The following is an 8,452-nucleotide window of genomic DNA, read 5'->3' as shown; positions in this document are numbered from 1 at the left end:
ATATACAGTTGTCCCTTGATAATCCGACAGGTATGGGACCAAAGGTGTGTCAGATTACCAAAAGTGTCCGGATTACCGAAAATAATTACATATTTCGCATTGTTTTGCTAGCAGTAGCCTACAATATTCTCTACTCCAACTGTTCGAACAGAACTGCTCACATAAAACACACGAAATGTGTGTCATCGAGTAAGAATTGGATGGGGAGATTCACATCACAACATGCTTCTGTGCAAGCAGACAAGTAACAGGGACGGGTACCTTGACGGGAAGTGCGTCGGACTACTGAGCATGTCGGATTAAAAAACGTCAGACTATAGAGGGACAATTGTACTTATATTTTAAATTTTGGGCAGTATTGACAATATTCAACTCTACAGGGGGAAACACTTGGAGAAAGGATGGCAAAAGTGTTTAAAATTTTTCTTTTTCTTCCTTGTAAAAAAGTTGTGATGCTTTTGGAATTTGAAGTACAGTTTTTATTTCTAATTTGCAAACTTTATTATTAAGTGGAATGAATGTGCAATTGTAAAAATGATCTTAGAGATAGTAGAAAATTATATTTTAAAATATTTATTTGCAAATAAAATTTTTAAAATGAATAGAATAGAATAATAATATTGTTGTTATAAACAATATTATTAAGTTATAAACAAAGTTTTAAGCAAGTTAGCAAATTTATATTTTCAGGTGTAGAACCATGGACATATTATTTCTTCAATGGTTTCTTGAATTTTAACATTGTTTTCATTATGGCATTTACTTCTTCATTAACCTTGGTAAGTGTAAATGATTATGTTCTTGATTTACATCATTAAAAAGTAATGAAATATAGTTATATTCACAAAAACAACATGTATTTAATTTGTGAGGAGTAGACTTTAGTGGTGCTTGACCAACTTGTTTCAAATATTATTCCTAGAGACATCTACCATAAATAATTGGGTCACAAAATATATAAAAAAATGCATTTAATTTATTACTTCAAGTTCATATCATACAGAGGGCGCGAGTTGTGAAAAACGTGTGTTTACTTCGAGGTGTGTACCGTGTGTTGCAGAAGGTATATTATTGCTATTTTTTCGTGTATTTTCTCCAATTATTATTTTCGTTTACTTCATCCGGATCACTTTTAATTATCATAATAATATTTTAGTTGCTCTAAAACAGTACTGAAAATACGTTCGTGTAATACTTACTTAGAATAATCTATCGATTATCTTCTTATATAAGAAACCTAAATGTAATTTGCTTACGACTGCAAATTTACGTTTAATTTAAAAATATATTTCTCTTTTATTACGGCAGATGGCATAACCAGTTTACTCAAGTGTTATCGTGAAACAAGCGAATGAACACGCGTGGCGAAATTGACACATTTCAAATTTAAAATTGTAATGCTTAAAATAAGTTTTCGTAAAAAATGTAACGTATTTTGTTTAAAATGCGACTTTATTCCCGTTTTATATTATTCTATAATTGGATAACACTAATGTTTACAATGTTTTTTTAATAAAGTGTAAAAGGTATTAATTAAATATGGCTCAATTCAAACTTTGAATGATATGTTTGGGACCTTAACAGGAGCTGTAGAGCATACCCATAGCAACAAAAAAGGAAACATGCCTGTAGGTGTAAAAAAAGTCAAAGGAACTGATGGTCTACATGTGATCGTTTACTAGATATTAGCCCTTTGAAATCAGCCTATCTGGAATTTTGAAGATCCTCAAAAATGGGTAAAAATCTAAAAGTGAAAAAAATATGGAACTATTTCTCAAAGCAATACTAAAAATCAATTGTTTTCCACTTTACTAGAGATGGCTAAAAGCTCATAAAACATGAGAAACACCATTGCACCGACTACTACTGGGATGTGATTGGGGTTGTATTGTGCATTCTGTTAAGTCTATTGTGTGTTTAGCAACTGGATAGGATGATTTTGAGAGATCTTGCAAAGAATCACATCAGTTCCTTTGATATTTTTTACTTCTATGGGCATGGTATACAGCTCTGATAATATCCCAATTGCATCATTCAGAGCTGAATTTGTACCAAATTTGATTGCTTATGGTGGTAGTATGTATAAATCTAAATATGTTAATGATATACACAATCCTTAAAAATTCACTTGAATTCAGATTCTAATAAATTAGGTAAATTCTGTTTTGTTAATTTTTTGGGAACATTTATTATGTTAAGCAAATAAATACTAAGTTTATGCAGGTGAGCAAAAAGAGATCAAAATCTTCAGAACGATTTAAATAAGATTATGTATTCATCCAGGTAACTAGACATAATCATCATGCCATTTATGTAAGCAATGTGAATTACACCATAGGAACATATCTGGAGAATTGTATTTGTAATGTTAGCAACAGGGGTGCCTGTATGTTGAAACACTTGGATTACATGCCCTCCTTTTTTGTCTTGGTTTCCCTTTTTCTAACCCCCAAGGGGTTATTCCATTATCAACAAACAACAGAAAATTTGTGCCTTCTAGTCTGCACAATTTTTTATTTGTATAATATTTTCTTATGCAATTTTTTTATTTTATTGACCAAAAGCACATTCTTTGTTTTTGAGGCCAAGTTAGCCTGAGTGCAACCAGAGACAGCTTGTGGAAGCACTGATCTGAAATCAAATAGAGTTTGAAGCTTCTTGCATAATGTTCTATACTCTTTTTATATTATAGCTTGTTCCCCCATTTTTATAGTGTGCAGGCACTGCTGGTTAGCAGTAAAAAGTGGACACTCGCTGAACTACTTTTTGTTCCAATGTTTTGAATACAATTTAATTTCAAATCACTGTCAGCATGTAACACTGTCCAACCAAACCAATAGACTTTTCATAGAGGAAAGGGTTATTGGTATTGCTTTCCTCCTTCCTGGGAATTCGTATGTCTCTATCCAAGAAGATTTAGAAATTAGAAATGTTGAAATAACAGGGTATAAAAGAGAAATCTTTATGGAGACTAAAGCTGTAATTATAGCAACTGCTCTGTTTTTGGAGTAGACCACTTCCCCTTTCTATGGCCCTAGTAATGCAAGACATTGTAGGCAATATTGAAACCGTTTTTATGTTACTAAACTCTCTAATTGTGATAATGCATTTGAAAGTTTGAGATTTGTTACTTGAAATCTTTTCAGTATTTAAAATAGTAGTAAATCATAGTTGGAAATTTAATATTAAATTGATACACATTTTTCAAAGGAATAATAATTAAAAAAATTACCCTTATTCATGAAAAACTGAGTTTTAATATAAGTCATGTTATTACTGTTTACATAAATATTTTTTCCAGTTCTTCAGAAAGCAACATTAAAATATACTAAGTAACCATATGTGATGACTGGATGAGTGAGGCAGTTAAGGCATCAGCTTACCACTCTGGAGGACCCAGAATCAAGTTTGGGCAAGAAACACTCCAGAAATTTTTCATGGGTGGTCAGTCTCATGTGTATTGGATCCATTCTCTCACCATTCAGTCATCTCCGTTTTGATCTGATCAAATCCATGATGGATATGGAAAGATCTAATGGACAGAAAGTTTAAAAAAATAAAAGAAAATTATCTATGATTTGAAACTAATCAAGTTCAAAATAAAACTGCTCTTACTATAAGACTTTAATGAATTTTATTAATATTAAATTTTTTCATGATGATTATTAATCAAAATTCTTACCATAAGGAATGTGTTAAATATGAAGACGTCCACAAGAAATAGAAAGTTCAATGCATCAAAAATTCATCAAGAAAGAGTTAATACTATAAGGTAATTCAACAAACAAATGATGCATAATTTTATTAAGTATATCAGAAAGTTTTAAATTCTTAAAACCTTTTTATTTAGATCAGAAAATGAAAGTTCAAAGAAGAAAACACTGTCTTACCATGTTCAAAAAGAGATAGTCGTACTTTTATTTGCAAGGTTGTGCTCTGTACTTTGGAACAATATATCAGACTGTGATGAAACCTTTAATTACTGGGAACCAGTGAGTTATTTTTTTTTTATTAAAGTACAATATTTAAGTCAATCAAAAAGTTTTAAAAATATTAATATAATTCCACATTTTTTAAAGTGTAAATTTAAATAGTAAGCAATTTTATGGTATATTTTCTGTAATATTTTAATAATATATCATCTTAAATATTTAAAAATAATTGTGTTTAAAAAAGAGAATTTTGTGATCATTAAATCTATATGATGCAAAAAACATTGACTAGAAGAATATTTTTATGTTAAAAATTTTAACTTCTTAAACTGCAAAAATCTTACAATTCAGCAGGAACTTTTGAAGATGAACATTTTCAATTGTCTCAAATCATTTATTCTCCAGTAGTTCTTGCTGGATTGAAAGGTTTTTGAGGTGTAAGTTAGATTTAGCCAGTGAAGGAAATTACTAGATTTTAATTACAGGGGTTTCCAAAAAGAATGCTACCATTTTAAATTATTGTGTATATGTAAAGTATTATCTGAGAACATTGTAATGTACATTAATACATTAGAAAATTGTCCAAGTTTCACATTTGCCTATTACAGTTTCTCAATGTGGCACATATCCAACTGATACTCATATTCTTTCTGCACTCACTACAGCATATTCTTTGTCATCCTTCCCTAGCAGCCATAATACAGTTTCTGCAGCTCTTCCAGATTACTCATATTCCACAATGATGAGTGATTCTAACATTCAAACTGCAGAACACAAAATGCCTTCTCTATTGTGGAGTCACCATTTTGGTTTATGGCATATGCTAGAGATAGTAAATATCAAGACATTTGAATACAGATGGGAGATGAAACGTGGATGGTTACTCTATCGATTGATATACATTGTGTACTTCTCAGATAATCACATAATTATAGTATTTAATTTGTTATGAAGGAAGGATCTCAAGAGAAAGAAGAAAAGATATTTTTCTGCAAAAGAGCCCATTGGTTTTCCTAATTACAGTAATTTAAAATGGTAGCATTCTCAACGTAATTAATTACATTCAGAGGATCTGTTATTCTTGCTGCATCTTCTCAGCAGATTGATTTTACTATAATTTATTTTTATTNGTGTATGTTTCTGTGTTTATTATTATTATTATTACTATTGTTATAAATATATATATATAATGTCTATTATAGTCAATCCCACTGCATCATGTCATAAAGCATGATCCATAACCAGCATTTTTTAAAATTTAAATTCTGCTGAATTGAATATGTAAAATTCAACGACTTTTTTTAAAAAACCAAAACGTTAATATTCTTCGATTCTGAATCGTTATCAGAAGCCGCGATGAAAACTTAATTAACTATAAAATTAAAGTATTAACTAAATAATAGTAATTTTGTTTACTCAAAAGGTAAGCGTAATTATGTAATAAATTAGATTAGCAACCTTCTTAAAAACTTGAAATTGAATTAGTGGGCCTATAAAGTATTAAATATCGATTAGTTATAAAGTACAAAATGCTAATTTTGTTTATTAAGAGAGGCTTTAACTTTAATGGAATCGATTAACACAGAGAAAACAAAAAGTCCTTTTCTCTATGTTAATCGATTCCATTAAACATGGTTTCACGAATTTTAAGTCCTTTTATGACTCCCTCCTTGTCATATTTTTGTCACCAATTTGTGACGCTCCCAAACTGATGTCGCGCTTAATCTGACAACTCTAATATGAAAATCAAACATTTCTGTAAAACAGATCTGCAAGTACAGGTACATTAATTTATCCATATATCCTGCCAAGGCAAAACTAAATATTAGTCTGGCCTTGACATATTTAGCAATGCTAAAAACTGGCCAATAAAAAAAAGAAAGAAAGAAATTAACTGATTTATTGTAGAAGTGTTTTATGACACTGTACTAATGCCTAGACTAAAGTTAATATGTTATTTATTAGTATCTCTCTTATCTCTAAGATGAAGAAAGAGATGAAAGACCTTTTATCTGTAATCTGTATCGGTAAAGGTTAAATTGTTGCCATTATCCTTTCATTTTATTAACTTTTCTGCAAATTCGGCCCGGCATCTTGCTATTTTATATCTGTTTATTGTATAAATTGTATAAACACAGAATAATTTATTTAATTTTTGTAAAAGTATATTCGAAATATAAATATTTCTCAATTACTATCTTCTACAGTTATAATAATAAAGTACAGTAGAGCATCGATTATCCGACTCAATTGGGGACTCAGGTTGGTCGGATAACTGAAAAAATCGGATAATCGAAAAGAATGAAAAAAAATACATTATTAGTATTGTATATTAGTATATCCCATGTAATTAGTATATAAATATATCGCTATTAACCAACTTTGCGTTGAATTTTCATCGATGTTAAGCATAACAAATTTTTTTAAAAATAATAACCGTCGCTATTGTATCGTTAAAAATTATTTTTAAATTATTTTATCGCTCACAAAACAAACAACCACTCATAATTAGAAAATTAAGTCTCGTTTAAATACAGTACTGTCCTCACGTACGACTAAATATCCAGATGGTACAGAGCGCTGATTGGTCAGCTGAATAACGTCAAACCACCATTCTGACGACCATTTTGTGGTCGTCAGAACGAATCGTGACGAAATAGATTATTTTTTTTTTTTTAGTTGTCGTAATATGGATTGAGTATAAAGTGAAAATACAGTTGATTAATTTTTTTTTTTTGAACATTTAACTTATACTTGATTTTTATGCACCTCTTAACCAAATCGTACACAATAGATCATTTTAATAGTGCGATTAGTGTTTTAAATTTACATGCATAGATGATAAATAACAGAAAATTTATACTTTGTTACAGATATTATTCATAAAAAGTTCGAGAAAGGATAAAATTTATAATTAAGATAAGTCAGAATATTCTTTGAATTTGTCATATGCATTTAATATACAGTGGTACCTCGGTATACGTCTACTTTAGAATACGTCCAATTCGAAATACATTCTGTTTGGACGAAACAAATTTTGCTCGGTATACGACTTTTATTCGGTATAAGACTTAATTCAATTATACGCGCCATCTATGAACAAGTAGCACTATAGGTGTATTAGACCAGACCAGACTAGACGTTCGCGATGCCACGGTTTATAACTTTGTTAAATTTCTTTTTATTTTAATTTGTAAGTAAAATGTTATTACTTTTATTAATCATGAATTGCAAAAAGGCAACAGAAAAATAAAAAAATGACTAGAATCACAATGGAACTGAAAAAAGAGACTGTTGAGAAATATGAAGGTGGCACGCGTGTTCGAGATTTAACTATTTCATACCGTATTCCGAGAACGACGATTTCGACAATCGTGAAAAATAAAGACATTATTAAATCTGCTAACGTTGCGAAAGGAGTTAAATCAATTTCTAAACAATGATCAAAGACATTAGATCATGTGAGAAATTGTTTTTGCTTTGAATAACTGAAAAACAGTGTGCTGGCGACAGCGTATCGGAAGCAATTATTTTCAAGAAAGCTAAAAAGATACTTGCTGACCTCATGAAAAACGAAGCAGGAACTAGCCAGGAAAGCGAGGTGTTTCAAGCCATTCATTTTTTTTTTACATGAGAACGAATTAATCATTTTTACATTACTTCTTATGGGAAAGGTTGGTTTGGTATACGTCCTATTCGGTACAATTCCAAACATCAGGAACGGATTAAGGTCGTATACCGAGGTTCCAATGTACTTAGATGAAACAATAAAATTAACTAAGTTTTGTATACCTTTTGAAAGAGAAATTTTCACAAACCTTGCTTAACAAATTATAAAGTTTAAATGTAAAAGTTGTTGAACAATTTTGAATAAAGAATATTCTCCATAGATTATTCTTATCAGAATTTTTTTTAAATGTTTTAGTTAGAATTGACAGTTCTTTCTGTCAATAGACATTTTGTGCTTTTGAATGTCAGTTCAAAATCTGTGTGTTAAGAAACAATACTTTTCGAATTTACAGAAATTTCATATATCCAGTTCCATCATGGATATATCTGTGAATATGTTTAATCAAATTTGTATGACCATTTTTCAAATTAAAAGTACAGTGGTACCTCAGGATATCGAAATTAATCCGTTCCGATACTGAGATCGTATCATGAAAATGTCGTAAGGTGAATCATTTTCCCCTTACGATTACATGTAAAACCAAATAATTCGTTCCAACAAGAAAAACATACTCAAATTAAAGCTAAGTAATACATTTAAAAAAATAACAACAATAACTATAGTAAGGAAAACACTGAAAATGCGTTTTGAAGTTGTAAATGTATAAATAATCGTAATAGAATAATAATTGATTTAAAAAAAAATGTAGTTTTATTTGCACTTTACCTTTGAGGATAGACGACGGTGGAGGTGTAAATTGGTGGCGGAAGAGAAGGAGAAGGGAAATGATACTAAAACTTAACTTACATAACATAATGTAACAATAACTTAAAAATAACTTAGAAAAGAT

General features: G+C 29.9%; 1 protein-coding gene and 1 long non-coding RNA gene across 2 annotated transcripts in view; both read left to right on the top strand.

Annotated features, from left to right (window-relative positions):
• Window positions 1-989: 989 nt before the first annotated feature.
• Window positions 990-4,015, top strand: LOC111635557. The gene is made up of 3 exons (XR_002758399.1): window positions 990-1,063; window positions 3,689-3,772; window positions 3,851-4,015. It is a non-coding gene; the product is annotated as an uncharacterized LOC111635557 (long non-coding RNA).
• Window positions 4,016-5,331: 1,316 nt separating this feature from the next.
• The window catches only part of LOC111635556 (alpha-1,2-mannosyltransferase ALG9-like), a 20,607-nt gene continuing 17,486 nt past the window's right edge, over window positions 5,332-8,452 (top strand). The window contains exon 1 of the mRNA XM_023380549.1: window positions 5,332-5,355. The gene's annotated coding sequence lies outside the window, so the exon portion shown is untranslated. The remainder of the gene's footprint in view (window positions 5,356-8,452) is intronic.

Source organism: Centruroides sculpturatus, unplaced genomic scaffold (assembly GCF_000671375.1).
Source record: "Centruroides sculpturatus isolate CEXI.00-Female unplaced genomic scaffold, Cexi_2.0 scaffold708, whole genome shotgun sequence".
In the NCBI taxonomy this organism is placed as follows: domain Eukaryota; kingdom Metazoa; phylum Arthropoda; class Arachnida; order Scorpiones; family Buthidae; genus Centruroides; species Centruroides sculpturatus.
This window is presented reverse-complemented; position numbering and strand designations above follow the sequence as displayed.